Source organism: Lepisosteus oculatus, unplaced genomic scaffold (genome assembly GCF_040954835.1).
Source record: "Lepisosteus oculatus isolate fLepOcu1 unplaced genomic scaffold, fLepOcu1.hap2 HAP2_SCAFFOLD_410, whole genome shotgun sequence".
NCBI classification, from domain to species: domain Eukaryota; kingdom Metazoa; phylum Chordata; class Actinopteri; order Semionotiformes; family Lepisosteidae; genus Lepisosteus; species Lepisosteus oculatus.
The window spans coordinates 1-25,743 of record NW_027167946.1 but is presented as its reverse complement, the minus strand read 5'-3'; the positions used below and the strand labels follow the sequence as shown (position 1 = coordinate 25,743).

Below are 25,743 nucleotides of genomic sequence, written 5' to 3'. Positions count from 1 at the left end.
GCTCGGCACAGCTGCTGCTGGTGGGAGGGGCCTAAGCTAAGGAGGCCGGCCGGCTGGCGCCCCCCTGCGGCTGCGGTCGTTGTCGGGCCGTTGACAGGAGATCCAAGAGCAGGGCCCCCGCCCGGGACTGGCGGGCAGGCAGGCGAGCAAGCAGGCAGGCAAGAGAGGGGGAGAGCGGAGTCCGGGCGGCCGGCAGCCGCGTGCGGACCGGGCTCCCGAGGCGTCGGCCTGCGCCGCTGCGCGCCAGCCGGACGCCCGCGCGCCCGCCCAAGGCCGGCGTCGGGCATCGCTTCTCGGCCTTTTGGCTAAGATCAAGTGTAGTATCTGTTCTTATCAGTTTAATATCTGATACGTCCCCCATCGGGGGACCACATATTAAACGGATTTTTGGAACAGGGAGCTGGATCAGGAGCTTGCTCCGTCCTCTCCACGCATCGGCCCGGTATTGCAGCGCCTCCGGGAGCGGTGCACCACCTTCTCTCAGCGGTGAAAAGACAGACGTAGCTAGCAAGCAAGCAAGCAAGCAAGCAAGCGAGGTGGACTGGAGCTCCTTCTTCTCGGGTCTCGTCTCTCGTCCATCTGTGTGTCTCTCTCTCCCCCTCCCCCTCCCCGTCTCCGTTCCCGTGCTCCCTCTGTGCACTTTCCCGCGTCTCGACTCTCTGGGCAAGCAGGCCGGCCCCCTTTTCGGCTCCCGTGCGTTTTCCCTCCAAAAAACTTAGTTTTTTCAGCCTTTTCCCAGGGAGGCAGGCGTGGCTTTTGTGTGTGTGTGTGTGTGTGTGTATGTGTGTGTGTGTGTGTGTGTGTGTGTGTCCCCGTCCTCGCAGGCGGGCCCCTTTCGACAGCCGGGCGGTTTCCCTCCAAAAAACTTAGTATATACACCTTTTCTTCCTTTTTTTCCGGCAGGCGGGCAGGCGCGCGCGTCTGTGTGTGTGTGTGTCCCCGTCCCTCCCGAGAGAGCGCTGCCCCTTGCCTCTGCCCGCAGGTGCCGACGGTCCGCTTTCGCTTGCAGCTCGCTCGGCACAGCTGCTGCTGGTGGGAGGGGCCTAAGCTAAGGAGGCCGGCCGGCTGGCGCCCCCCTGCGGCTGCGGTCGTTGTCGGGCCGTTGACAGGAGATCCAAGAGCAGGGCCCCCGCCCGGGACTGGCGGGCAGGCAGGCGAGCAAGCAGGCAGGCAAGAGAGGGGGAGAGCGGAGTCCGGGCGGCCGGCAGCCGCGTGCGGACCGGGCTCCCGAGGCGTCGGCCTGCGCCGCTGCGCGCCAGCCGGACGCCCGCGCGCCCGCCCAAGGCCGGCGTCGGGCATCGCTTCTCGGCCTTTTGGCTAAGATCAAGTGTAGTATCTGTTCTTATCAGTTTAATATCTGATACGTCCCCCATCGGGGGACCACATATTAAACGGATTTTTGGAACAGGGAGCTGGATCAGGAGCTTGCTCCGTCCTCTCCACGCATCGGCCCGGTATTGCAGCGCCTCCGGGAGCGGTGCACCACCTTCTCTCAGCGGTGAAAAGACAGACGTAGCTAGCAAGCAAGCAAGCAAGCAAGCAAGCGAGGTGGACTGGAGCTCCTTCTTCTCGGGTCTCGTCTCTCGTCCATCTGTGTGTCTCTCTCTCCCCCTCCCCCTCCCCGTCTCCGTTCCCGTGCTCCCTCTGTGCACTTTCCCGCGTCTCGACTCTCTGGGCAAGCAGGCCGGCCCCCTTTTCGGCTCCCGTGCGTTTTCCCTCCAAAAAACTTAGTTTTTTCAGCCTTTTCCCAGGGAGGCAGGCGTGGCTTTTGTGTGTGTGTGTGTGTGTGTGTGTATGTGTGTGTGTGTGTGTGTGTGTCCCCGTCCTCGCAGGCGGGCCCCTTTCGACAGCCGGGCGGTTTCCCTCCAAAAAACTTAGTATATACACCTTTTCTTCCTTTTTTTCCGGCAGGCGGGCAGGCGCGCGCGTCTGTGTGTGTGTGTGTCCCCGTCCCTCCCGAGAGAGCGCTGCCCCTTGCCTCTGCCCGCAGGTGCCGACGGTCCGCTTTCGCTTGCAGCTCGCTCGGCACAGCTGCTGCTGGTGGGAGGGGCCTAAGCTAAGGAGGCCGGCCGGCTGGCGCCCCCCTGCGGCTGCGGTCGTTGTCGGGCCGTTGACAGGAGATCCAAGAGCAGGGCCCCCGCCCGGGACTGGCGGGCAGGCAGGCGAGCAAGCAGGCAGGCAAGAGAGGGGGAGAGCGGAGTCCGGGCGGCCGGCAGCCGCGTGCGGACCGGGCTCCCGAGGCGTCGGCCTGCGCCGCTGCGCGCCAGCCGGACGCCCGCGCGCCCGCCCAAGGCCGGCGTCGGGCATCGCTTCTCGGCCTTTTGGCTAAGATCAAGTGTAGTATCTGTTCTTATCAGTTTAATATCTGATACGTCCCCCATCGGGGGACCACATATTAAACGGATTTTTGGAACAGGGAGCTGGATCAGGAGCTTGCTCCGTCCTCTCCACGCATCGGCCCGGTATTGCAGCGCCTCCGGGAGCGGTGCACCACCTTCTCTCAGCGGTGAAAAGACAGACGTAGCTAGCAAGCAAGCAAGCAAGCAAGCAAGCGAGGTGGACTGGAGCTCCTTCTTCTCGGGTCTCGTCTCTCGTCCATCTGTGTGTCTCTCTCTCCCCCTCCCCCTCCCCGTCTCCGTTCCCGTGCTCCCTCTGTGCACTTTCCCGCGTCTCGACTCTCTGGGCAAGCAGGCCGGCCCCCTTTTCGGCTCCCGTGCGTTTTCCCTCCAAAAAACTTAGTTTTTTCAGCCTTTTCCCAGGGAGGCAGGCGTGGCTTGTGTGTGTGTGTGTGTGTGTGTGTGTATGTGTGTGTGTGTGTGTGTGTGTCCCCGTCCTCGCAGGCGGGCCCCTTTCGACAGCCGGGCGGTTTCCCTCCAAAAAACTTAGTATATACACCTTTTCTTCCTTTTTTTCCGGCAGGCGGGCAGGCGCGCGCGTCTGTGTGTGTGTGTGTCCCCGTCCCTCCCGAGAGAGCGCTGCCCCTTGCCTCTGCCCGCAGGTGCCGACGGTCCGCTTTCGCTTGCAGCTCGCTCGGCACAGCTGCTGCTGGTGGGAGGGGCCTAAGCTAAGGAGGCCGGCCGGCTGGCGCCCCCCTGCGGCTGCGGTCGTTGTCGGGCCGTTGACAGGAGATCCAAGAGCAGGGCCCCCGCCCGGGACTGGCGGGCAGGCAGGCGAGCAAGCAGGCAGGCAAGAGAGGGGGAGAGCGGAGTCCGGGCGGCCGGCAGCCGCGTGCGGACCGGGCTCCCGAGGCGTCGGCCTGCGCCGCTGCGCGCCAGCCGGACGCCCGCGCGCCCGCCCAAGGCCGGCGTCGGGCATCGCTTCTCGGCCTTTTGGCTAAGATCAAGTGTAGTATCTGTTCTTATCAGTTTAATATCTGATACGTCCCCCATCGGGGGACCACATATTAAACGGATTTTTGGAACAGGGAGCTGGATCAGGAGCTTGCTCCGTCCTCTCCACGCATCGGCCCGGTATTGCAGCGCCTCCGGGAGCGGTGCACCACCTTCTCTCAGCGGTGAAAAGACAGACGTAGCTAGCAAGCAAGCAAGCAAGCAAGCAAGCGAGGTGGACTGGAGCTCCTTCTTCTCGGGTCTCGTCTCTCGTCCATCTGTGTGTCTCTCTCTCCCCCTCCCCCTCCCCGTCTCCGTTCCCGTGCTCCCTCTGTGCACTTTCCCGCGTCTCGACTCTCTGGGCAAGCAGGCCGGCCCCCTTTTCGGCTCCCGTGCGTTTTCCCTCCAAAAAACTTAGTTTTTTCAGCCTTTTCCCAGGGAGGCAGGCGTGGCTTTGTGTGTGTGTGTGTGTGTGTGTGTATGTGTGTGTGTGTGTGTGTGTGTCCCCGTCCTCGCAGGCGGGCCCCTTTCGACAGCCGGGCGGTTTCCCTCCAAAAAACTTAGTATATACACCTTTTCTTCCTTTTTTTCCGGCAGGCGGGCAGGCGCGCGCGTCTGTGTGTGTGTGTGTCCCCGTCCCTCCCGAGAGAGCGCTGCCCCTTGCCTCTGCCCGCAGGTGCCGACGGTCCGCTTTCGCTTGCAGCTCGCTCGGCACAGCTGCTGCTGGTGGGAGGGGCCTAAGCTAAGGAGGCCGGCCGGCTGGCGCCCCCCTGCGGCTGCGGTCGTTGTCGGGCCGTTGACAGGAGATCCAAGAGCAGGGCCCCCGCCCGGGACTGGCGGGCAGGCAGGCGAGCAAGCAGGCAGGCAAGAGAGGGGGAGAGCGGAGTCCGGGCGGCCGGCAGCCGCGTGCGGACCGGGCTCCCGAGGCGTCGGCCTGCGCCGCTGCGCGCCAGCCGGACGCCCGCGCGCCCGCCCAAGGCCGGCGTCGGGCATCGCTTCTCGGCCTTTTGGCTAAGATCAAGTGTAGTATCTGTTCTTATCAGTTTAATATCTGATACGTCCCCCATCGGGGGACCACATATTAAACGGATTTTTGGAACAGGGAGCTGGATCAGGAGCTTGCTCCGTCCTCTCCACGCATCGGCCCGGTATTGCAGCGCCTCCGGGAGCGGTGCACCACCTTCTCTCAGCGGTGAAAAGACAGACGTAGCTAGCAAGCAAGCAAGCAAGCAAGCAAGCGAGGTGGACTGGAGCTCCTTCTTCTCGGGTCTCGTCTCTCGTCCATCTGTGTGTCTCTCTCTCCCCCTCCCCCTCCCCGTCTCCGTTCCCGTGCTCCCTCTGTGCACTTTCCCGCGTCTCGACTCTCTGGGCAAGCAGGCCGGCCCCCTTTTCGGCTCCCGTGCGTTTTCCCTCCAAAAAACTTAGTTTTTTCAGCCTTTTCCCAGGGAGGCAGGCGTGGCTTTTGTGTGTGTGTGTGTGTGTGTGTGTATGTGTGTGTGTGTGTGTGTGTGTCCCCGTCCTCGCAGGCGGGCCCCTTTCGACAGCCGGGCGGTTTCCCTCCAAAAAACTTAGTATATACACCTTTTCTTCCTTTTTTTCCGGCAGGCGGGCAGGCGCGCGCGTCTGTGTGTGTGTGTGTCCCCGTCCCTCCCGAGAGAGCGCTGCCCCTTGCCTCTGCCCGCAGGTGCCGACGGTCCGCTTTCGCTTGCAGCTCGCTCGGCACAGCTGCTGCTGGTGGGAGGGGCCTAAGCTAAGGAGGCCGGCCGGCTGGCGCCCCCCTGCGGCTGCGGTCGTTGTCGGGCCGTTGACAGGAGATCCAAGAGCAGGGCCCCCGCCCGGGACTGGCGGGCAGGCAGGCGAGCAAGCAGGCAGGCAAGAGAGGGGGAGAGCGGAGTCCGGGCGGCCGGCAGCCGCGTGCGGACCGGGCTCCCGAGGCGTCGGCCTGCGCCGCTGCGCGCCAGCCGGACGCCCGCGCGCCCGCCCAAGGCCGGCGTCGGGCATCGCTTCTCGGCCTTTTGGCTAAGATCAAGTGTAGTATCTGTTCTTATCAGTTTAATATCTGATACGTCCCCCATCGGGGGACCACATATTAAACGGATTTTTGGAACAGGGAGCTGGATCAGGAGCTTGCTCCGTCCTCTCCACGCATCGGCCCGGTATTGCAGCGCCTCCGGGAGCGGTGCACCACCTTCTCTCAGCGGTGAAAAGACAGACGTAGCTAGCAAGCAAGCAAGCAAGCAAGCAAGCGAGGTGGACTGGAGCTCCTTCTTCTCGGGTCTCGTCTCTCGTCCATCTGTGTGTCTCTCTCTCCCCCTCCCCCTCCCCGTCTCCGTTCCCGTGCTCCCTCTGTGCACTTTCCCGCGTCTCGACTCTCTGGGCAAGCAGGCCGGCCCCCTTTTCGGCTCCCGTGCGTTTTCCCTCCAAAAAACTTAGTTTTTTCAGCCTTTTCCCAGGGAGGCAGGCGTGGCTTTTGTGTGTGTGTGTGTGTGTGTGTATGTGTGTGTGTGTGTGTGTGTGTGTCCCCGTCCTCGCAGGCGGGCCCCTTTCGACAGCCGGGCGGTTTCCCTCCAAAAAACTTAGTATATACACCTTTTCTTCCTTTTTTTCCGGCAGGCGGGCAGGCGCGCGCGTCTGTGTGTGTGTGTGTCCCCGTCCCTCCCGAGAGAGCGCTGCCCCTTGCCTCTGCCCGCAGGTGCCGACGGTCCGCTTTCGCTTGCAGCTCGCTCGGCACAGCTGCTGCTGGTGGGAGGGGCCTAAGCTAAGGAGGCCGGCCGGCTGGCGCCCCCCTGCGGCTGCGGTCGTTGTCGGGCCGTTGACAGGAGATCCAAGAGCAGGGCCCCCGCCCGGGACTGGCGGGCAGGCAGGCGAGCAAGCAGGCAGGCAAGAGAGGGGGAGAGCGGAGTCCGGGCGGCCGGCAGCCGCGTGCGGACCGGGCTCCCGAGGCGTCGGCCTGCGCCGCTGCGCGCCAGCCGGACGCCCGCGCGCCCGCCCAAGGCCGGCGTCGGGCATCGCTTCTCGGCCTTTTGGCTAAGATCAAGTGTAGTATCTGTTCTTATCAGTTTAATATCTGATACGTCCCCCATCGGGGGACCACATATTAAACGGATTTTTGGAACAGGGAGCTGGATCAGGAGCTTGCTCCGTCCTCTCCACGCATCGGCCCGGTATTGCAGCGCCTCCGGGAGCGGTGCACCACCTTCTCTCAGCGGTGAAAAGACAGACGTAGCTAGCAAGCAAGCAAGCAAGCAAGCAAGCGAGGTGGACTGGAGCTCCTTCTTCTCGGGTCTCGTCTCTCGTCCATCTGTGTGTCTCTCTCTCCCCCTCCCCCTCCCCGTCTCCGTTCCCGTGCTCCCTCTGTGCACTTTCCCGCGTCTCGACTCTCTGGGCAAGCAGGCCGGCCCCCTTTTCGGCTCCCGTGCGTTTTCCCTCCAAAAAACTTAGTTTTTTCAGCCTTTTCCCAGGGAGGCAGGCGTGGCTTTTGTGTGTGTGTGTGTGTGTGTGTATGTGTGTGTGTGTGTGTGTGTGTGTGTCCCCGTCCTCGCAGGCGGGCCCCTTTCGACAGCCGGGCGGTTTCCCTCCAAAAAACTTAGTATATACACCTTTTCTTCCTTTTTTTCCGGCAGGCGGGCAGGCGCGCGCGTCTGTGTGTGTGTGTGTCCCCGTCCCTCCCGAGAGAGCGCTGCCCCTTGCCTCTGCCCGCAGGTGCCGACGGTCCGCTTTCGCTTGCAGCTCGCTCGGCACAGCTGCTGCTGGTGGGAGGGGCCTAAGCTAAGGAGGCCGGCCGGCTGGCGCCCCCCTGCGGCTGCGGTCGTTGTCGGGCCGTTGACAGGAGATCCAAGAGCAGGGCCCCCGCCCGGGACTGGCGGGCAGGCAGGCGAGCAAGCAGGCAGGCAAGAGAGGGGGAGAGCGGAGTCCGGGCGGCCGGCAGCCGCGTGCGGACCGGGCTCCCGAGGCGTCGGCCTGCGCCGCTGCGCGCCAGCCGGACGCCCGCGCGCCCGCCCAAGGCCGGCGTCGGGCATCGCTTCTCGGCCTTTTGGCTAAGATCAAGTGTAGTATCTGTTCTTATCAGTTTAATATCTGATACGTCCCCCATCGGGGGACCACATATTAAACGGATTTTTGGAACAGGGAGCTGGATCAGGAGCTTGCTCCGTCCTCTCCACGCATCGGCCCGGTATTGCAGCGCCTCCGGGAGCGGTGCACCACCTTCTCTCAGCGGTGAAAAGACAGACGTAGCTAGCAAGCAAGCAAGCAAGCAAGCAAGCGAGGTGGACTGGAGCTCCTTCTTCTCGGGTCTCGTCTCTCGTCCATCTGTGTGTCTCTCTCTCCCCCTCCCCCTCCCCGTCTCCGTTCCCGTGCTCCCTCTGTGCACTTTCCCGCGTCTCGACTCTCTGGGCAAGCAGGCCGGCCCCCTTTTCGGCTCCCGTGCGTTTTCCCTCCAAAAAACTTAGTTTTTTCAGCCTTTTCCCAGGGAGGCAGGCGTGGCTTTTGTGTGTGTGTGTGTGTGTGTGTGTATGTGTGTGTGTGTGTGTGTGTGTCCCCGTCCTCGCAGGCGGGCCCCTTTCGACAGCCGGGCGGTTTCCCTCCAAAAAACTTAGTATATACACCTTTTCTTCCTTTTTTTCCGGCAGGCGGGCAGGCGCGCGCGTCTGTGTGTGTGTGTGTCCCCGTCCCTCCCGAGAGAGCGCTGCCCCTTGCCTCTGCCCGCAGGTGCCGACGGTCCGCTTTCGCTTGCAGCTCGCTCGGCACAGCTGCTGCTGGTGGGAGGGGCCTAAGCTAAGGAGGCCGGCCGGCTGGCGCCCCCCTGCGGCTGCGGTCGTTGTCGGGCCGTTGACAGGAGATCCAAGAGCAGGGCCCCCGCCCGGGACTGGCGGGCAGGCAGGCGAGCAAGCAGGCAGGCAAGAGAGGGGGAGAGCGGAGTCCGGGCGGCCGGCAGCCGCGTGCGGACCGGGCTCCCGAGGCGTCGGCCTGCGCCGCTGCGCGCCAGCCGGACGCCCGCGCGCCCGCCCAAGGCCGGCGTCGGGCATCGCTTCTCGGCCTTTTGGCTAAGATCAAGTGTAGTATCTGTTCTTATCAGTTTAATATCTGATACGTCCCCCATCGGGGGACCACATATTAAACGGATTTTTGGAACAGGGAGCTGGATCAGGAGCTTGCTCCGTCCTCTCCACGCATCGGCCCGGTATTGCAGCGCCTCCGGGAGCGGTGCACCACCTTCTCTCAGCGGTGAAAAGACAGACGTAGCTAGCAAGCAAGCAAGCAAGCAAGCAAGCGAGGTGGACTGGAGCTCCTTCTTCTCGGGTCTCGTCTCTCGTCCATCTGTGTGTCTCTCTCTCCCCCTCCCCCTCCCCGTCTCCGTTCCCGTGCTCCCTCTGTGCACTTTCCCGCGTCTCGACTCTCTGGGCAAGCAGGCCGGCCCCCTTTTCGGCTCCCGTGCGTTTTCCCTCCAAAAAACTTAGTTTTTTCAGCCTTTTCCCAGGGAGGCAGGCGTGGCTTTTGTGTGTGTGTGTGTGTGTGTGTGTATGTGTGTGTGTGTGTGTGTGTGTGTCCCCGTCCTCGCAGGCGGGCCCCTTTCGACAGCCGGGCGGTTTCCCTCCAAAAAACTTAGTATATACACCTTTTCTTCCTTTTTTTCCGGCAGGCGGGCAGGCGCGCGCGTCTGTGTGTGTGTGTGTCCCCGTCCCTCCCGAGAGAGCGCTGCCCCTTGCCTCTGCCCGCAGGTGCCGACGGTCCGCTTTCGCTTGCAGCTCGCTCGGCACAGCTGCTGCTGGTGGGAGGGGCCTAAGCTAAGGAGGCCGGCCGGCTGGCGCCCCCCTGCGGCTGCGGTCGTTGTCGGGCCGTTGACAGGAGATCCAAGAGCAGGGCCCCCGCCCGGGACTGGCGGGCAGGCAGGCGAGCAAGCAGGCAGGCAAGAGAGGGGGAGAGCGGAGTCCGGGCGGCCGGCAGCCGCGTGCGGACCGGGCTCCCGAGGCGTCGGCCTGCGCCGCTGCGCGCCAGCCGGACGCCCGCGCGCCCGCCCAAGGCCGGCGTCGGGCATCGCTTCTCGGCCTTTTGGCTAAGATCAAGTGTAGTATCTGTTCTTATCAGTTTAATATCTGATACGTCCCCCATCGGGGGACCACATATTAAACGGATTTTTGGAACAGGGAGCTGGATCAGGAGCTTGCTCCGTCCTCTCCACGCATCGGCCCGGTATTGCAGCGCCTCCGGGAGCGGTGCACCACCTTCTCTCAGCGGTGAAAAGACAGACGTAGCTAGCAAGCAAGCAAGCAAGCAAGCAAGCGAGGTGGACTGGAGCTCCTTCTTCTCGGGTCTCGTCTCTCGTCCATCTGTGTGTCTCTCTCTCCCCCTCCCCCTCCCCGTCTCCGTTCCCGTGCTCCCTCTGTGCACTTTCCCGCGTCTCGACTCTCTGGGCAAGCAGGCCGGCCCCCTTTTCGGCTCCCGTGCGTTTTCCCTCCAAAAAACTTAGTTTTTTCAGCCTTTTCCCAGGGAGGCAGGCGTGGCTTTGTGTGTGTGTGTGTGTGTGTGTGTATGTGTGTGTGTGTGTGTGTGTGTCCCCGTCCTCGCAGGCGGGCCCCTTTCGACAGCCGGGCGGTTTCCCTCCAAAAAACTTAGTATATACACCTTTTCTTCCTTTTTTTCCGGCAGGCGGGCAGGCGCGCGCGTCTGTGTGTGTGTGTGTCCCCGTCCCTCCCGAGAGAGCGCTGCCCCTTGCCTCTGCCCGCAGGTGCCGACGGTCCGCTTTCGCTTGCAGCTCGCTCGGCACAGCTGCTGCTGGTGGGAGGGGCCTAAGCTAAGGAGGCCGGCCGGCTGGCGCCCCCCTGCGGCTGCGGTCGTTGTCGGGCCGTTGACAGGAGATCCAAGAGCAGGGCCCCCGCCCGGGACTGGCGGGCAGGCAGGCGAGCAAGCAGGCAGGCAAGAGAGGGGGAGAGCGGAGTCCGGGCGGCCGGCAGCCGCGTGCGGACCGGGCTCCCGAGGCGTCGGCCTGCGCCGCTGCGCGCCAGCCGGACGCCCGCGCGCCCGCCCAAGGCCGGCGTCGGGCATCGCTTCTCGGCCTTTTGGCTAAGATCAAGTGTAGTATCTGTTCTTATCAGTTTAATATCTGATACGTCCCCCATCGGGGGACCACATATTAAACGGATTTTTGGAACAGGGAGCTGGATCAGGAGCTTGCTCCGTCCTCTCCACGCATCGGCCCGGTATTGCAGCGCCTCCGGGAGCGGTGCACCACCTTCTCTCAGCGGTGAAAAGACAGACGTAGCTAGCAAGCAAGCAAGCAAGCAAGCAAGCGAGGTGGACTGGAGCTCCTTCTTCTCGGGTCTCGTCTCTCGTCCATCTGTGTGTCTCTCTCTCCCCCTCCCCCTCCCCGTCTCCGTTCCCGTGCTCCCTCTGTGCACTTTCCCGCGTCTCGACTCTCTGGGCAAGCAGGCCGGCCCCCTTTTCGGCTCCCGTGCGTTTTCCCTCCAAAAAACTTAGTTTTTTCAGCCTTTTCCCAGGGAGGCAGGCGTGGCTTTTGTGTGTGTGTGTGTGTGTGTGTATGTGTGTGTGTGTGTGTGTGTGTGTCCCCGTCCTCGCAGGCGGGCCCCTTTCGACAGCCGGGCGGTTTCCCTCCAAAAAACTTAGTATATACACCTTTTCTTCCTTTTTTTCCGGCAGGCGGGCAGGCGCGCGCGTCTGTGTGTGTGTGTGTCCCCGTCCCTCCCGAGAGAGCGCTGCCCCTTGCCTCTGCCCGCAGGTGCCGACGGTCCGCTTTCGCTTGCAGCTCGCTCGGCACAGCTGCTGCTGGTGGGAGGGGCCTAAGCTAAGGAGGCCGGCCGGCTGGCGCCCCCCTGCGGCTGCGGTCGTTGTCGGGCCGTTGACAGGAGATCCAAGAGCAGGGCCCCCGCCCGGGACTGGCGGGCAGGCAGGCGAGCAAGCAGGCAGGCAAGAGAGGGGGAGAGCGGAGTCCGGGCGGCCGGCAGCCGCGTGCGGACCGGGCTCCCGAGGCGTCGGCCTGCGCCGCTGCGCGCCAGCCGGACGCCCGCGCGCCCGCCCAAGGCCGGCGTCGGGCATCGCTTCTCGGCCTTTTGGCTAAGATCAAGTGTAGTATCTGTTCTTATCAGTTTAATATCTGATACGTCCCCCATCGGGGGACCACATATTAAACGGATTTTTGGAACAGGGAGCTGGATCAGGAGCTTGCTCCGTCCTCTCCACGCATCGGCCCGGTATTGCAGCGCCTCCGGGAGCGGTGCACCACCTTCTCTCAGCGGTGAAAAGACAGACGTAGCTAGCAAGCAAGCAAGCAAGCAAGCAAGCGAGGTGGACTGGAGCTCCTTCTTCTCGGGTCTCGTCTCTCGTCCATCTGTGTGTCTCTCTCTCCCCCTCCCCCTCCCCGTCTCCGTTCCCGTGCTCCCTCTGTGCACTTTCCCGCGTCTCGACTCTCTGGGCAAGCAGGCCGGCCCCCTTTTCGGCTCCCGTGCGTTTTCCCTCCAAAAAACTTAGTTTTTTCAGCCTTTTCCCAGGGAGGCAGGCGTGGCTTTGTGTGTGTGTGTGTGTGTGTGTATGTGTGTGTGTGTGTGTGTGTGTGTGTCCCCGTCCTCGCAGGCGGGCCCCTTTCGACAGCCGGGCGGTTTCCCTCCAAAAAACTTAGTATATACACCTTTTCTTCCTTTTTTTCCGGCAGGCGGGCAGGCGCGCGCGTCTGTGTGTGTGTGTGTCCCCGTCCCTCCCGAGAGAGCGCTGCCCCTTGCCTCTGCCCGCAGGTGCCGACGGTCCGCTTTCGCTTGCAGCTCGCTCGGCACAGCTGCTGCTGGTGGGAGGGGCCTAAGCTAAGGAGGCCGGCCGGCTGGCGCCCCCCTGCGGCTGCGGTCGTTGTCGGGCCGTTGACAGGAGATCCAAGAGCAGGGCCCCCGCCCGGGACTGGCGGGCAGGCAGGCGAGCAAGCAGGCAGGCAAGAGAGGGGGAGAGCGGAGTCCGGGCGGCCGGCAGCCGCGTGCGGACCGGGCTCCCGAGGCGTCGGCCTGCGCCGCTGCGCGCCAGCCGGACGCCCGCGCGCCCGCCCAAGGCCGGCGTCGGGCATCGCTTCTCGGCCTTTTGGCTAAGATCAAGTGTAGTATCTGTTCTTATCAGTTTAATATCTGATACGTCCCCCATCGGGGGACCACATATTAAACGGATTTTTGGAACAGGGAGCTGGATCAGGAGCTTGCTCCGTCCTCTCCACGCATCGGCCCGGTATTGCAGCGCCTCCGGGAGCGGTGCACCACCTTCTCTCAGCGGTGAAAAGACAGACGTAGCTAGCAAGCAAGCAAGCAAGCAAGCAAGCGAGGTGGACTGGAGCTCCTTCTTCTCGGGTCTCGTCTCTCGTCCATCTGTGTGTCTCTCTCTCCCCCTCCCCCTCCCCGTCTCCGTTCCCGTGCTCCCTCTGTGCACTTTCCCGCGTCTCGACTCTCTGGGCAAGCAGGCCGGCCCCCTTTTCGGCTCCCGTGCGTTTTCCCTCCAAAAAACTTAGTTTTTTCAGCCTTTTCCCAGGGAGGCAGGCGTGGCTTTGTGTGTGTGTGTGTGTGTGTGTGTATGTGTGTGTGTGTGTGTGTGTGTCCCCGTCCTCGCAGGCGGGCCCCTTTCGACAGCCGGGCGGTTTCCCTCCAAAAAACTTAGTATATACACCTTTTCTTCCTTTTTTTCCGGCAGGCGGGCAGGCGCGCGCGTCTGTGTGTGTGTGTGTCCCCGTCCCTCCCGAGAGAGCGCTGCCCCTTGCCTCTGCCCGCAGGTGCCGACGGTCCGCTTTCGCTTGCAGCTCGCTCGGCACAGCTGCTGCTGGTGGGAGGGGCCTAAGCTAAGGAGGCCGGCCGGCTGGCGCCCCCCTGCGGCTGCGGTCGTTGTCGGGCCGTTGACAGGAGATCCAAGAGCAGGGCCCCCGCCCGGGACTGGCGGGCAGGCAGGCGAGCAAGCAGGCAGGCAAGAGAGGGGGAGAGCGGAGTCCGGGCGGCCGGCAGCCGCGTGCGGACCGGGCTCCCGAGGCGTCGGCCTGCGCCGCTGCGCGCCAGCCGGACGCCCGCGCGCCCGCCCAAGGCCGGCGTCGGGCATCGCTTCTCGGCCTTTTGGCTAAGATCAAGTGTAGTATCTGTTCTTATCAGTTTAATATCTGATACGTCCCCCATCGGGGGACCACATATTAAACGGATTTTTGGAACAGGGAGCTGGATCAGGAGCTTGCTCCGTCCTCTCCACGCATCGGCCCGGTATTGCAGCGCCTCCGGGAGCGGTGCACCACCTTCTCTCAGCGGTGAAAAGACAGACGTAGCTAGCAAGCAAGCAAGCAAGCAAGCAAGCGAGGTGGACTGGAGCTCCTTCTTCTCGGGTCTCGTCTCTCGTCCATCTGTGTGTCTCTCTCTCCCCCTCCCCCTCCCCGTCTCCGTTCCCGTGCTCCCTCTGTGCACTTTCCCGCGTCTCGACTCTCTGGGCAAGCAGGCCGGCCCCCTTTTCGGCTCCCGTGCGTTTTCCCTCCAAAAAACTTAGTTTTTTCAGCCTTTTCCCAGGGAGGCAGGCGTGGCTTTTGTGTGTGTGTGTGTGTGTGTGTGTATGTGTGTGTGTGTGTGTGTGTGTCCCCGTCCTCGCAGGCGGGCCCCTTTCGACAGCCGGGCGGTTTCCCTCCAAAAAACTTAGTATATACACCTTTTCTTCCTTTTTTTCCGGCAGGCGGGCAGGCGCGCGCGTCTGTGTGTGTGTGTGTCCCCGTCCCTCCCGAGAGAGCGCTGCCCCTTGCCTCTGCCCGCAGGTGCCGACGGTCCGCTTTCGCTTGCAGCTCGCTCGGCACAGCTGCTGCTGGTGGGAGGGGCCTAAGCTAAGGAGGCCGGCCGGCTGGCGCCCCCCTGCGGCTGCGGTCGTTGTCGGGCCGTTGACAGGAGATCCAAGAGCAGGGCCCCCGCCCGGGACTGGCGGGCAGGCAGGCGAGCAAGCAGGCAGGCAAGAGAGGGGGAGAGCGGAGTCCGGGCGGCCGGCAGCCGCGTGCGGACCGGGCTCCCGAGGCGTCGGCCTGCGCCGCTGCGCGCCAGCCGGACGCCCGCGCGCCCGCCCAAGGCCGGCGTCGGGCATCGCTTCTCGGCCTTTTGGCTAAGATCAAGTGTAGTATCTGTTCTTATCAGTTTAATATCTGATACGTCCCCCATCGGGGGACCACATATTAAACGGATTTTTGGAACAGGGAGCTGGATCAGGAGCTTGCTCCGTCCTCTCCACGCATCGGCCCGGTATTGCAGCGCCTCCGGGAGCGGTGCACCACCTTCTCTCAGCGGTGAAAAGACAGACGTAGCTAGCAAGCAAGCAAGCAAGCAAGCAAGCGAGGTGGACTGGAGCTCCTTCTTCTCGGGTCTCGTCTCTCGTCCATCTGTGTGTCTCTCTCTCCCCCTCCCCCTCCCCGTCTCCGTTCCCGTGCTCCCTCTGTGCACTTTCCCGCGTCTCGACTCTCTGGGCAAGCAGGCCGGCCCCCTTTTCGGCTCCCGTGCGTTTTCCCTCCAAAAAACTTAGTTTTTTCAGCCTTTTCCCAGGGAGGCAGGCGTGGCTTTTGTGTGTGTGTGTGTGTGTGTGTGTGTATGTGTGTGTGTGTGTGTGTCCCCGTCCTCGCAGGCGGGCCCCTTTCGACAGCCGGGCGGTTTCCCTCCAAAAAACTTAGTATATACACCTTTTCTTCCTTTTTTTCCGGCAGGCGGGCAGGCGCGCGCGTCTGTGTGTGTGTGTGTCCCCGTCCCTCCCGAGAGAGCGCTGCCCCTTGCCTCTGCCCGCAGGTGCCGACGGTCCGCTTTCGCTTGCAGCTCGCTCGGCACAGCTGCTGCTGGTGGGAGGGGCCTAAGCTAAGGAGGCCGGCCGGCTGGCGCCCCCCTGCGGCTGCGGTCGTTGTCGGGCCGTTGACAGGAGATCCAAGAGCAGGGCCCCCGCCCGGGACTGGCGGGCAGGCAGGCGAGCAAGCAGGCAGGCAAGAGAGGGGGAGAGCGGAGTCCGGGCGGCCGGCAGCCGCGTGCGGACCGGGCTCCCGAGGCGTCGGCCTGCGCCGCTGCGCGCCAGCCGGACGCCCGCGCGCCCGCCCAAGGCCGGCGTCGGGCATCGCTTCTCGGCCTTTTGGCTAAGATCAAGTGTAGTATCTGTTCTTATCAGTTTAATATCTGATACGTCCCCCATCGGGGGACCACATATTAAACGGATTTTTGGAACAGGGAGCTGGATCAGGAGCTTGCTCCGTCCTCTCCACGCATCGGCCCGGTATTGCAGCGCCTCCGGGAGCGGTGCACCACCTTCTCTCAGCGGTGAAAAGACAGACGTAGCTAGCAAGCAAGCAAGCAAGCAAGCAAGCGAGGTGGACTGGAGCTCCTTCTTCTCGGGTCTCGTCTCTCGTCCATCTGTGTGTCTCTCTCTCCCCCTCCCCCTCCCCGTCTCCGTTCCCGTGCTCCCTCTGTGCACTTTCCCGCGTCTCGACTCTCTGGGCAAGCAGGCCGGCCCCCTTTTCGGCTCCCGTGCGTTTTCCCTCCAAAAAACTTAGTTTTTTCAGCCTTTTCCCAGGGAGGCAGGCGTGGCTTTTGTGTGTGTGTGTGTGTGTGTGTGTATGTGTGTGTGTGTGTGTGTGTGTCCCCGTCCTCGCAGGCGGGCCCCTTTCGACAGCCGGGCGGTTTCCCTCCAAAAAACTTAGTATATACACCTTTTCTTCCTTTTTTTCCGGCAGGCGGGCAGGCGCGCGCGTCTGTGTGTGTGTGTGTCCCCGTCCCTCCCGAGAGAGCGCTGCCCCTTGCCTCTGCCCGCAGGTGCCGACGGTCCGCTTTCGCTTGCAGCTCGCTCGGCACAGCTGCTGCTGGTGGGAGGGGCCTAAGCTAAGGAGGCCGGCCGGCTGGCGCCCCCCTGCGGCTGCGGTCGTTGTCGGGCCGTTGACAGGAGATCCAAGAGCAGGGCCCCCGCCCGGGACTGGCGGGCAGGCAGGCGAGCAAGCAGGCAGGCAAGAGAGGGGGAGAGCGGAGTCCGGGCGGCCGGCAGCCGCGTGCGGACCGGGCTCCCGAGGCGTCGGCCTGCGCCGCTGCGCGCCAGCCGGACGCCCGCGCGCCCGCCCAAGGCCGGCGTCGGGCATCGCTTCTCGGCCTTTTGGCTAAGATCAAGTGTAGTATCTGTTCTTATCAGTTTAATATCTGATACGTCCCCCATCGGGGGACCACATATTAAACGGATTTTTGGAACAGGGAGCTGGATCAGGAGCTTGCTCCGTCCTCTCCACGCATCGGCCCGGTATTGCAGCGCCTCCGGGAGCGGTGCACCACCTTCTCTCAGCGGTGAAAAGACAGACGTAGCTAGCAAGCAAGCAAGCAAGCAAGCAAGCGAGGTGGACTGGAGCTCCTTCTTCTCGGGTCTCGTCTCTCGTCCATCTGTGTGTCTCTCTCTCCCCCTCCCCCTCCCCGTCTCCGTTCCCGTGCTCCCTCTGTGCACTTTCCCGCGTCTCGACTCTCTGGGCAAGCAGGCCGGCCCCCTTTTCGGCTCCCGTGCGTTTTCCCTCCAAAAAACTTAGTTTTTTCAGCCTTTTCCCAGGGAGGCAGGCGTGGCTTTTGTGTGTGTGTGTGTGTGTGTGTGTATGTGTGTGTGTGTGTGTGTGTGTCCCCGTCCTCGCAGGCGGGCCCCTTTCGACAGCCGGGCGGTTTCCCTCCAAAAAACTTAGTATATACACCTTTTCTTCCTTTTTTTCCGGCAGGCGGGCAGGCGCGCGCGTCTGTGTGTGTGTGTGTCCCCGTCCCTCCCGAGAGAGCGCTGCCCCTTGCCTCTGCCCGCAGGTGCCGACGGTCCGCTTTCGCTTGCAGCTCGCTCGGCACAGCTGCTGCTGGTGGGAGGGGCCTAAGCTAAGGAGGCCGGCCGGCTGGCGCCCCCCTGCGGCTGCGGTCGTTGTCGGGCCGTTGACAGGAGATCCAAGAGCAGGGCCCCCGCCCGGGACTGGCGGGCAGGCAGGCGAGCAAGCAGGCAGGCAAGAGAGGGGGAGAGCGGAGTCCGGGCGGCCGGCAGCCGCGTGCGGACCGGGCTCCCGAGGCGTCGGCCTGCGCCGCTGCGCGCCAGCCGGACGCCCGCGCGCCCGCCCAAGGCCGGCGTCGGGCATCGCTTCTCGGCCTTTTGGCTAAGATCAAGTGTAGTATCTGTTCTTATCAGTTTAATATCTGATACGTCCCCCATCGGGGGACCACATATTAAACGGATTTTTGGAACAGGGAGCTGGATCAGGAGCTTGCTCCGTCCTCTCCACGCATCGGCCCGGTATTGCAGCGCCTCCGGGAGCGGTGCACCACCTTCTCTCAGCGGTGAAAAGACAGACGTAGCTAGCAAGCAAGCAAGCAAGCAAGCAAGCGAGGTGGACTGGAGCTCCTTCTTCTCGGGTCTCGTCTCTCGTCCATCTGTGTGTCTCTCTCTCCCCCTCCCCCTCCCCGTCTCCGTTCCCGTGCTCCCTCTGTGCACTTTCCCGCGTCTCGACTCTCTGGGCAAGCAGGCCGGCCCCCTTTTCGGCTCCCGTGCGTTTTCCCTCCAAAAAACTTAGTTTTTTCAGCCTTTTCCCAGGGAGGCAGGCGTGGCTTTTGTGTGTGTGTGTGTGTGTGTATGTGTGTGTGTGTGTGTGTGTGTGTGTCCCCGTCCTCGCAGGCGGGCCCCTTTCGACAGCCGGGCGGTTTCCCTCCAAAAAACTTAGTATATACACCTTTTCTTCCTTTTTTTCCGGCAGGCGGGCAGGCGCGCGCGTCTGTGTGTGTGTGTGTCCCCGTCCCTCCCGAGAGAGCGCTGCCCCTTGCCTCTGCCCGCAGGTGCCGACGGTCCGCTTTCGCTTGCAGCTCGCTCGGCACAGCTGCTGCTGGTGGGAGGGGCCTAAGCTAAGGAGGCCGGCCGGCTGGCGCCCCCCTGCGGCTGCGGTCGTTGTCGGGCCGTTGACAGGAGATCCAAGAGCAGGGCCCCCGCCCGGGACTGGCGGGCAGGCAGGCGAGCAAGCAGGCAGGCAAGAGAGGGGGAGAGCGGAGTCCGGGCGGCCGGCAGCCGCGTGCGGACCGGGCTCCCGAGGCGTCGGCCTGCGCCGCTGCGCGCCAGCCGGACGCCCGCGCGCCCGCCCAAGGCCGGCGTCGGGCATCGCTTCTCGGCCTTTTGGCTAAGATCAAGTGTAGTATCTGTTCTTATCAGTTTAATATCTGATACGTCCCCCATCGGGGGACCACATATTAAACGGATTTTTGGAACAGGGAGCTGGATCAGGAGCTTGCTCCGTCCTCTCCACGCATCGGCCCGGTATTGCAGCGCCTCCGGGAGCGGTGCACCACCTTCTCTCAGCGGTGAAAAGACAGACGTAGCTAGCAAGCAAGCAAGCAAGCAAGCAAGCGAGGTGGACTGGAGCTCCTTCTTCTCGGGTCTCGTCTCTCGTCCATCTGTGTGTCTCTCTCTCCCCCTCCCCCTCCCCGTCTCCGTTCCCGTGCTCCCTCTGTGCACTTTCCCGCGTCTCGACTCTCTGGGCAAGCAGGCCGGCCCCCTTTTCGGCTCCCGTGCGTTTTCCCTCCAAAAAACTTAGTTTTTTCAGCCTTTTCCCAGGGAGGCAGGCGTGGCTTGTGTGTGTGTGTGTGTGTGTGTGTGTATGTGTGTGTGTGTGTGTGTGTGTCCCCGTCCTCGCAGGCGGGCCCCTTTCGACAGCCGGGCGGTTTCCCTCCAAAAAACTTAGTATATACACCTTTTCTTCCTTTTTTTCCGGCAGGCGGGCAGGCGCGCGCGTCTGTGTGTGTGTGTGTCCCCGTCCCTCCCGAGAGAGCGCTGCCCCTTGCCTCTGCCCGCAGGTGCCGACGGTCCGCTTTCGCTTGCAGCTCGCTCGGCACAGCTGCTGCTGGTGGGAGGGGCCTAAGCTAAGGAGGCCGGCCGGCTGGCGCCCCCCTGCGGCTGCGGTCGTTGTCGGGCCGTTGACAGGAGATCCAAGAGCAGGGCCCCCGCCCGGGACTGGCGGGCAGGCAGGCGAGCAAGCAGGCAGGCAAGAGAGGGGGAGAGCGGAGTCCGGGCGGCCGGCAGCCGCGTGCGGACCGGGCTCCCGAGGCGTCGGCCTGCGCCGCTGCGCGCCAGCCGGACGCCCGCGCGCCCGCCCAAGGCCGGCGTCGGGCATCGCTTCTCGGCCTTTTGGCTAAGATCAAGTGTAGTATCTGTTCTTATCAGTTTAATATCTGATACGTCCCCCATCGGGGGACCACATATTAAACGGATTTTTGGAACAGGGAGCTGGATCAGGAGCTTGCTCCGTCCTCTCCACGCATCGGCCCGGTATTGCAGCGCCTCCGGGAGCGGTGCACCACCTTCTCTCAGCGGTGAAAAGACAGACGTAGCTAGCAAGCAAGCAAGCAAGCAAGCAAGCGAGGTGGACTGGAGCTCCTTCTTCTCGGGTCTCGTCTCTCGTCCATCTGTGTGTCTCTCTCTCCCCCTCCCCCTCCCCGTCTCCGTTCCCGTGCTCCCTCTGTGCACTTTCCCGCGTCTCGACTCTCTGGGCAAGCAGGCCGGCCCCCTTTTCGGCTCCCGTGCGTTTTCCCTCCAAAAAACTTAGTTTTTTCAGCCTTTTCCCAGGGAGGCAGGCGTGGCTTTTGTGTGTGTGTGTGTGTGTGTGTGTATGTGTGTGTGTGTGTGTGTGTGTCCCCGTCCTCGCAGGCGGGCCCCTTTCGACAGCCGGGCGGTTTCCCTCCAAAAAACTTAGTATATACACCTTTTCTTCCTTTTTTTCCGGCAGGCGGGCAGGCGCGCGCGTCTGTGTGTGTGTGTGTCCCCGTCCCTCCCGAGAGAGCGCTGCCCCTTGCCTCTGCCCGCAGGTGCCGACGGTCCGCTTTCGCTTGCAGCTCGCTCGGCACAGCTGCTGCTGGTGGGAGGGGCCTAAGCTAAGGAGGCCGGCCGGCTGGCGCCCCCCTGCGGCTGCGGTCGTTGTCGGGCCGTTGACAGGAGATCCAAGAGCAGGGCCCCCGCCCGGGACTGGCGGGCAGGCAGGCGAGCAAGCAGGCAGGCAAGAGAGGGGGAGAGCGGAGTCCGGGCGGCCGGCAGCCGCGTGCGGACCGGGCTCCCGAGGCGTCGGCCTGCGCCGCTGCGCGCCAGCCGGACGCCCGCGCGCCCGCCCAAGGCCGGCGTCGGGCATCGCTTCTCGGCCTTTTGGCTAAGATCAAGTGTAGTATCTGTTCTTATCAGTTTAATATCTGATACGTCCCCCATCGGGGGACCACATATTAAACGGATTTTTGGAACAGGGAGCTGGATCAGGAGCTTGCTCCGTCCTCTCCACGCATCGGCCCGGTATTGCAGCGCCTCCGGGAGCGGTGCACCACCTTCTCTCAGCGGTGAAAAGACAGACGTAGCTAGCAAGCAAGCAAGCAAGCAAGCAAGCGAGGTGGACTGGAGCTCCTTCTTCTCGGGTCTCGTCTCTCGTCCATCTGTGTGTCTCTCTCTCCCCCTCCCCCTCCCCGTCTCCGTTCCCGTGCTCCCTCTGTGCACTTTCCCGCGTCTCGACTCTCTGGGCAAGCAGGCCGGCCCCCTTTTCGGCTCCCGTGCGTTTTCCCTCCAAAAAACTTAGTTTTTTCAGCCTTTTCCCAGGGAGGCAGGCGTGGCTTTTGTGTGTGTGTGTGTGTGTGTGTGTATGTGTGTGTGTGTGTGTGTGTGTCCCCGTCCTCGCAGGCGGGCCCCTTTCGACAGCCGGGCGGTTTCCCTCCAAAAAACTTAGTATATACACCTTTTCTTCCTTTTTTTCCGGCAGGCGGGCAGGCGCGCGCGTCTGTGTGTGTGTGTGTCCCCGTCCCTCCCGAGAGAGCGCTGCCCCTTGCCTCTGCCCGCAGGTGCCGACGGTCCGCTTTCGCTTGCAGCTCGCTCGGCACAGCTGCTGCTGGTGGGAGGGGCCTAAGCTAAGGAGGCCGGCCGGCTGGCGCCCCCCTGCGGCTGCGGTCGTTGTCGGGCCGTTGACAGGAGATCCAAGAGCAGGGCCCCCGCCCGGGACTGGCGGGCAGGCAGGCGAGCAAGCAGGCAGGCAAGAGAGGGGGAGAGCGGAGTCCGGGCGGCCGGCAGCCGCGTGCGGACCGGGCTCCCGAGGCGTCGGCCTGCGCCGCTGCGCGCCAGCCGGACGCCCGCGCGCCCGCCCAAGGCCGGCGTCGGGCATCGCTTCTCGGCCTTTTGGCTAAGATCAAGTGTAGTATCTGTTCTTATCAGTTTAATATCTGATACGTCCCCCATCGGGGGACCACATATTAAACGGATTTTTGGAACAGGGAGCTGGATCAGGAGCTTGCTCCGTCCTCTCCACGCATCGGCCCGGTATTGCAGCGCCTCCGGGAGCGGTGCACCACCTTCTCTCAGCGGTGAAAAGACAGACGTAGCTAGCAAGCAAGCAAGCAAGCAAGCAAGCGAGGTGGACTGGAGCTCCTTCTTCTCGGGTCTCGTCTCTCGTCCATCTGTGTGTCTCTCTCTCCCCCTCCCCCTCCCCGTCTCCGTTCCCGTGCTCCCTCTGTGCACTTTCCCGCGTCTCGACTCTCTGGGCAAGCAGGCCGGCCCCCTTTTCGGCTCCCGTGCGTTTTCCCTCCAAAAAACTTAGTTTTTTCAGCCTTTTCCCAGGGAGGCAGGCGTGGCTTTTGTGTGTGTGTGTGTGTGTGTGTGTGTATGTGTGTGTGTGTGTGTGTGTCCCCGTCCTCGCAGGCGGGCCCCTTTCGACAGCCGGGCGGTTTCCCTCCAAAAAACTTAGTATATACACCTTTTCTTCCTTTTTTTCCGGCAGGCGGGCAGGCGCGCGCGTCTGTGTGTGTGTGTGTCCCCGTCCCTCCCGAGAGAGCGCTGCCCCTTGCCTCTGCCCGCAGGTGCCGACGGTCCGCTTTCGCTTGCAGCTCGCTCGGCACAGCTGCTGCTGGTGGGAGGGGCCTAAGCTAAGGAGGCCGGCCGGCTGGCGCCCCCCTGCGGCTGCGGTCGTTGTCGGGCCGTTGACAGGAGATCCAAGAGCAGGGCCCCCGCCCGGGACTGGCGGGCAGGCAGGCGAGCAAGCAGGCAGGCAAGAGAGGGGGAGAGCGGAGTCCGGGCGGCCGGCAGCCGCGTGCGGACCGGGCTCCCGAGGCGTCGGCCTGCGCCGCTGCGCGCCAGCCGGACGCCCGCGCGCCCGCCCAAGGCCGGCGTCGGGCATCGCTTCTCGGCCTTTTGGCTAAGATCAAGTGTAGTATCTGTTCTTATCAGTTTAATATCTGATACGTCCCCCATCGGGGGACCACATATTAAACGGATTTTTGGAACAGGGAGCTGGATCAGGAGCTTGCTCCGTCCTCTCCACGCATCGGCCCGGTATTGCAGCGCCTCCGGGAGCGGTGCACCACCTTCTCTCAGCGGTGAAAAGACAGACGTAGCTAGCAAGCAAGCAAGCAAGCAAGCAAGCGAGGTGGACTGGAGCTCCTTCTTCTCGGGTCTCGTCTCTCGTCCATCTGTGTGTCTCTCTCTCCCCCTCCCCCTCCCCGTCTCCGTTCCCGTGCTCCCTCTGTGCACTTTCCCGCGTCTCGACTCTCTGGGCAAGCAGGCCGGCCCCCTTTTCGGCTCCCGTGCGTTTTCCCTCCAAAAAACTTAGTTTTTTCAGCCTTTTCCCAGGGAGGCAGGCGTGGCTTTTGTGTGTGTGTGTGTGTGTGTGTGTATGTGTGTGTGTGTGTGTGTGTGTCCCCGTCCTCGCAGGCGGGCCCCTTTCGACAGCCGGGCGGTTTCCCTCCAAAAAACTTAGTATATACACCTTTTCTTCCTTTTTTTCCGGCAGGCGGGCAGGCGCGCGCGTCTGTGTGTGTGTGTGTCCCCGTCCCTCCCGAGAGAGCGCTGCCCCTTGCCTCTGCCCGCAGGTGCCGACGGTCCGCTTTCGCTTGCAGCTCGCTCGGCACAGCTGCTGCTGGTGGGAGGGGCCTAAGCTAAGGAGGCCGGCCGGCTGGCGCCCCCCTGCGGCTGCGGTCGTTGTCGGGCCGTTGACAGGAGATCCAAGAGCAGGGCCCCCGCCCGGGACTGGCGGGCAGGCAGGCGAGCAAGCAGGCAGGCAAGAGAGGGGGAGAGCGGAGTCCGGGCGGCCGGCAGCCGCGTGCGGACCGGGCTCCCGAGGCGTCGGCCTGCGCCGCTGCGCGCCAGCCGGACGCCCGCGCGCCCGCCCAAGGCCGGCGTCGGGCATCGCTTCTCGGCCTTTTGGCTAAGATCAAGTGTAGTATCTGTTCTTATCAGTTTAATATCTGATACGTCCCCCATCGGGGGACCACATATTAAACGGATTTTTGGAACAGGGAGCTGGATCAGGAGCTTGCTCCGTCCTCTCCACGCATCGGCCCGGTATTGCAGCGCCTCCGGGAGCGGTGCACCACCTTCTCTCAGCGGTGAAAAGACAGACGTAGCTAGCAAGCAAGCAAGCAAGCAAGCAAGCGAGGTGGACTGGAGCTCCTTCTTCTCGGGTCTCGTCTCTCGTCCATCTGTGTGTCTCTCTCTCCCCCTCCCCCTCCCCGTCTCCGTTCCCGTGCTCCCTCTGTGCACTTTCCCGCGTCTCGACTCTCTGGGCAAGCAGGCCGGCCCCCTTTTCGGCTCCCGTGCGTTTTCCCTCCAAAAAACTTAGTTTTTTCAGCCTTTTCCCAGGGAGGCAGGCGTGGCTTTTGTGTGTGTGTGTGTGTGTGTGTATGTGTGTGTGTGTGTGTGTGTGTGTCCCCGTCCTCGCAGGCGGGCCCCTTTCGACAGCCGGGCGGTTTCCCTCCAAAAAACTTAGTATATACACCTTTTCTTCCTTTTTTTCCGGCAGGCGGGCAGGCGCGCGCGTCTGTGTGTGTGTGTGTCCCCGTCCCTCCCGAGAGAGCGCTGCCCCTTGCCTCTGCCCGCAGGTGCCGACGGTCCGCTTTCGCTTGCAGCTCGCTCGGCACAGCTGCTGCTGGTGGGAGGGGCCTAAGCTAAGGAGGCCGGCCGGCTGGCGCCCCCCTGCGGCTGCGGTCGTTGTCGGGCCGTTGACAGGAGATCCAAGAGCAGGGCCCCCGCCCGGGACTGGCGGGCAGGCAGGCGAGCAAGCAGGCAGGCAAGAGAGGGGGAGAGCGGAGTCCGGGCGGCCGGCAGCCGCGTGCGGACCGGGCTCCCGAGGCGTCGGCCTGCGCCGCTGCGCGCCAGCCGGACGCCCGCGCGCCCGCCCAAGGCCGGCGTCGGGCATCGCTTCTCGGCCTTTTGGCTAAGATCAAGTGTAGTATCTGTTCTTATCAGTTTAATATCTGATACGTCCCCCATCGGGGGACCACATATTAAACGGATTTTTGGAACAGGGAGCTGGATCAGGAGCTTGCTCCGTCCTCTCCACGCATCGGCCCGGTATTGCAGCGCCTCCGGGAGCGGTGCACCACCTTCTCTCAGCGGTGAAAAGACAGACGTAGCTAGCAAGCAAGCAAGCAAGCAAGCAAGCGAGGTGGACTGGAGCTCCTTCTTCTCGGGTCTCGTCTCTCGTCCATCTGTGTGTCTCTCTCTCCCCCTCCCCCTCCCCGTCTCCGTTCCCGTGCTCCCTCTGTGCACTTTCCCGCGTCTCGACTCTCTGGGCAAGCAGGCCGGCCCCCTTTTCGGCTCCCGTGCGTTTTCCCTCCAAAAAACTTAGTTTTTTCAGCCTTTTCCCAGGGAGGCAGGCGTGGCTTTTGTGTGTGTGTGTGTGTGTGTGTATGTGTGTGTGTGTGTGTGTGTGTGTCCCCGTCCTCGCAGGCGGGCCCCTTTCGACAGCCGGGCGGTTTCCCTCCAAAAAACTTAGTATATACACCTTTTCTTCCTTTTTTTCCGGCAGGCGGGCAGGCGCGCGCGTCTGTGTGTGTGTGTGTCCCCGTCCCTCCCGAGAGAGCGCTGCCCCTTGCCTCTGCCCGCAGGTGCCGACGGTCCGCTTTCGCTTGCAGCTCGCTCGGCACAGCTGCTGCTGGTGGGAGGGGCCTAAGCTAAGGAGGCCGGCCGGCTGGCGCCCCCCTGCGGCTGCGGTCGTTGTCGGGCCGTTGACAGGAGATCCAAGAGCAGGGCCCCCGCCCGGGACTGGCGGGCAGGCAGGCGAGCAAGCAGGCAGGCAAGAGAGGGGGAGAGCGGAGTCCGGGCGGCCGGCAGCCGCGTGCGGACCGGGCTCCCGAGGCGTCGGCCTGCGCCGCTGCGCGCCAGCCGGACGCCCGCGCGCCCGCCCAAGGCCGGCGTCGGGCATCGCTTCTCGGCCTTTTGGCTAAGATCAAGTGTAGTATCTGTTCTTATCAGTTTAATATCTGATACGTCCCCCATCGGGGGACCACATATTAAACGGATTTTTGGAACAGGGAGCTGGATCAGGAGCTTGCTCCGTCCTCTCCACGCATCGGCCCGGTATTGCAGCGCCTCCGGGAGCGGTGCACCACCTTCTCTCAGCGGTGAAAAGACAGACGTAGCTAGCAAGCAAGCAAGCAAGCAAGCAAGCGAGGTG

The 25,743-nt window shown here is 63.5% G+C and overlaps 26 non-coding genes across 26 annotated transcripts; all 26 read left to right on the top strand.

Annotated features, from left to right (window-relative positions):
- Nucleotides 1–285: 285 nt before the first annotated feature.
- LOC138229186 (U2 spliceosomal RNA) lies at nucleotides 286–476 on the top strand. Its single transcript, XR_011185665.1, has one exon. It is a non-coding gene; the product is annotated as a U2 spliceosomal RNA (small nuclear RNA).
- An 821-nt stretch (nucleotides 477–1,297) lies between these two features.
- LOC138229184 (U2 spliceosomal RNA) lies at nucleotides 1,298–1,488 on the top strand. Its single transcript, XR_011185663.1, has one exon. It is a non-coding gene; the product is annotated as a U2 spliceosomal RNA (small nuclear RNA).
- An 817-nt stretch (nucleotides 1,489–2,305) lies between these two features.
- Nucleotides 2,306–2,496, top strand: LOC138229183 (U2 spliceosomal RNA). The gene has a single exon (XR_011185662.1). It is a non-coding gene; the product is annotated as a U2 spliceosomal RNA (small nuclear RNA).
- Nucleotides 2,497–3,313: 817 nt separating this feature from the next.
- On the top strand, nucleotides 3,314–3,504 carry LOC138229182 (U2 spliceosomal RNA). Its single transcript, XR_011185661.1, has one exon. It is a non-coding gene; the product is annotated as a U2 spliceosomal RNA (small nuclear RNA).
- An 816-nt stretch (nucleotides 3,505–4,320) lies between these two features.
- Nucleotides 4,321–4,511, top strand: LOC138229181 (U2 spliceosomal RNA). The gene has a single exon (XR_011185660.1). It is a non-coding gene; the product is annotated as a U2 spliceosomal RNA (small nuclear RNA).
- An 817-nt stretch (nucleotides 4,512–5,328) lies between these two features.
- Nucleotides 5,329–5,519, top strand: LOC138229180 (U2 spliceosomal RNA). Its single transcript, XR_011185659.1, has one exon. It is a non-coding gene; the product is annotated as a U2 spliceosomal RNA (small nuclear RNA).
- Nucleotides 5,520–6,336: 817 nt separating this feature from the next.
- Nucleotides 6,337–6,527, top strand: LOC138229179 (U2 spliceosomal RNA). The gene has a single exon (XR_011185658.1). It is a non-coding gene; the product is annotated as a U2 spliceosomal RNA (small nuclear RNA).
- Nucleotides 6,528–7,346: 819 nt separating this feature from the next.
- On the top strand, nucleotides 7,347–7,537 carry LOC138229178 (U2 spliceosomal RNA). Its single transcript, XR_011185657.1, has one exon. It is a non-coding gene; the product is annotated as a U2 spliceosomal RNA (small nuclear RNA).
- An 817-nt stretch (nucleotides 7,538–8,354) lies between these two features.
- On the top strand, nucleotides 8,355–8,545 carry LOC138229177 (U2 spliceosomal RNA). Its single transcript, XR_011185656.1, has one exon. It is a non-coding gene; the product is annotated as a U2 spliceosomal RNA (small nuclear RNA).
- An 819-nt stretch (nucleotides 8,546–9,364) lies between these two features.
- On the top strand, nucleotides 9,365–9,555 carry LOC138229176 (U2 spliceosomal RNA). Its single transcript, XR_011185655.1, has one exon. It is a non-coding gene; the product is annotated as a U2 spliceosomal RNA (small nuclear RNA).
- An 816-nt stretch (nucleotides 9,556–10,371) lies between these two features.
- LOC138229175 (U2 spliceosomal RNA) lies at nucleotides 10,372–10,562 on the top strand. The gene has a single exon (XR_011185654.1). It is a non-coding gene; the product is annotated as a U2 spliceosomal RNA (small nuclear RNA).
- Nucleotides 10,563–11,379: 817 nt separating this feature from the next.
- Nucleotides 11,380–11,570, top strand: LOC138229173 (U2 spliceosomal RNA). Its single transcript, XR_011185652.1, has one exon. It is a non-coding gene; the product is annotated as a U2 spliceosomal RNA (small nuclear RNA).
- An 818-nt stretch (nucleotides 11,571–12,388) lies between these two features.
- LOC138229172 (U2 spliceosomal RNA) lies at nucleotides 12,389–12,579 on the top strand. The gene has a single exon (XR_011185651.1). It is a non-coding gene; the product is annotated as a U2 spliceosomal RNA (small nuclear RNA).
- An 816-nt stretch (nucleotides 12,580–13,395) lies between these two features.
- On the top strand, nucleotides 13,396–13,586 carry LOC138229171 (U2 spliceosomal RNA). Its single transcript, XR_011185650.1, has one exon. It is a non-coding gene; the product is annotated as a U2 spliceosomal RNA (small nuclear RNA).
- Nucleotides 13,587–14,403: 817 nt separating this feature from the next.
- On the top strand, nucleotides 14,404–14,594 carry LOC138229170 (U2 spliceosomal RNA). The gene has a single exon (XR_011185649.1). It is a non-coding gene; the product is annotated as a U2 spliceosomal RNA (small nuclear RNA).
- Nucleotides 14,595–15,409: 815 nt separating this feature from the next.
- Nucleotides 15,410–15,600, top strand: LOC138229169 (U2 spliceosomal RNA). The gene has a single exon (XR_011185648.1). It is a non-coding gene; the product is annotated as a U2 spliceosomal RNA (small nuclear RNA).
- Nucleotides 15,601–16,417: 817 nt separating this feature from the next.
- On the top strand, nucleotides 16,418–16,608 carry LOC138229168 (U2 spliceosomal RNA). Its single transcript, XR_011185647.1, has one exon. It is a non-coding gene; the product is annotated as a U2 spliceosomal RNA (small nuclear RNA).
- Nucleotides 16,609–17,425: 817 nt separating this feature from the next.
- Nucleotides 17,426–17,616, top strand: LOC138229167 (U2 spliceosomal RNA). The gene has a single exon (XR_011185646.1). It is a non-coding gene; the product is annotated as a U2 spliceosomal RNA (small nuclear RNA).
- Nucleotides 17,617–18,433: 817 nt separating this feature from the next.
- Nucleotides 18,434–18,624, top strand: LOC138229160 (U2 spliceosomal RNA). Its single transcript, XR_011185640.1, has one exon. It is a non-coding gene; the product is annotated as a U2 spliceosomal RNA (small nuclear RNA).
- Nucleotides 18,625–19,441: 817 nt separating this feature from the next.
- Nucleotides 19,442–19,632, top strand: LOC138229149 (U2 spliceosomal RNA). The gene has a single exon (XR_011185629.1). It is a non-coding gene; the product is annotated as a U2 spliceosomal RNA (small nuclear RNA).
- An 817-nt stretch (nucleotides 19,633–20,449) lies between these two features.
- Nucleotides 20,450–20,640, top strand: LOC138229138 (U2 spliceosomal RNA). Its single transcript, XR_011185618.1, has one exon. It is a non-coding gene; the product is annotated as a U2 spliceosomal RNA (small nuclear RNA).
- Nucleotides 20,641–21,457: 817 nt separating this feature from the next.
- LOC138229208 (U2 spliceosomal RNA) lies at nucleotides 21,458–21,648 on the top strand. The gene has a single exon (XR_011185686.1). It is a non-coding gene; the product is annotated as a U2 spliceosomal RNA (small nuclear RNA).
- Nucleotides 21,649–22,465: 817 nt separating this feature from the next.
- Nucleotides 22,466–22,656, top strand: LOC138229196 (U2 spliceosomal RNA). The gene has a single exon (XR_011185675.1). It is a non-coding gene; the product is annotated as a U2 spliceosomal RNA (small nuclear RNA).
- Nucleotides 22,657–23,473: 817 nt separating this feature from the next.
- On the top strand, nucleotides 23,474–23,664 carry LOC138229185 (U2 spliceosomal RNA). The gene has a single exon (XR_011185664.1). It is a non-coding gene; the product is annotated as a U2 spliceosomal RNA (small nuclear RNA).
- Nucleotides 23,665–24,481: 817 nt separating this feature from the next.
- Nucleotides 24,482–24,672, top strand: LOC138229174 (U2 spliceosomal RNA). Its single transcript, XR_011185653.1, has one exon. It is a non-coding gene; the product is annotated as a U2 spliceosomal RNA (small nuclear RNA).
- Nucleotides 24,673–25,489: 817 nt separating this feature from the next.
- LOC138229132 (U2 spliceosomal RNA) lies at nucleotides 25,490–25,680 on the top strand. Its single transcript, XR_011185612.1, has one exon. It is a non-coding gene; the product is annotated as a U2 spliceosomal RNA (small nuclear RNA).
- The last annotated feature ends 63 nt before the right edge of the window (nucleotides 25,681–25,743 follow it).